We start from the raw sequence: 687 nt of genomic DNA on the forward strand, positions 1-687 counted from the left end.
CCATTCATTACAGTGATATCGCCCATTCATTACAGTGATATCAGCCATTCATTACAGTGCTATCAGCCATTCATTACAGTGTGTCGCCCATTCATTACAGTGATATCGCCCGTTCATTACAGTGATATCGCCCATTCATTACAGTGATATCAGCCATTCATTACAGTGATATTGCCCGTTCATTACAGTGATATCAGCCATTCATTACAGTGATATCGTCTATTCATTACAGTGATATCAGCCATTCATTTCAGTGATATCAGCCGTTCATTACAGTGATATCGCCCATTCATTACAGTGATATCGTCTATTCATTACAGTGACATCAACCATTCATTTCAGTGATATCAGCCGTTCATTACAGTGATATCGCCCATTCATTACAGTGATATCGGCATTTGAGTGATATCACCTATTCCTTATACGGATTTCGCCTATTCGTTATATATATAAACTTTATTTATTTAACAACAATCATGAAACAAGTTTTTACAACTTATACCAATCACTTTTGTTGGCCCGGATGTTCATTAAATTCATTATAGTGAAATCATCAAACCATTTTAGTGATATCGCCTTTTCATTATAGTGATATCCGACCAATTCAATATAGTGATATCATCAAATCATCAAAGTGATATCATATATTCATTATGGTTACATCACAAATGTGTTCATTATATCAGT

Source organism: Mizuhopecten yessoensis, unplaced genomic scaffold, assembly GCF_002113885.1.
Source record: "Mizuhopecten yessoensis strain PY_sf001 unplaced genomic scaffold, ASM211388v2 scaffold10799, whole genome shotgun sequence".
Taxonomy (NCBI): domain Eukaryota; kingdom Metazoa; phylum Mollusca; class Bivalvia; order Pectinida; family Pectinidae; genus Mizuhopecten; species Mizuhopecten yessoensis.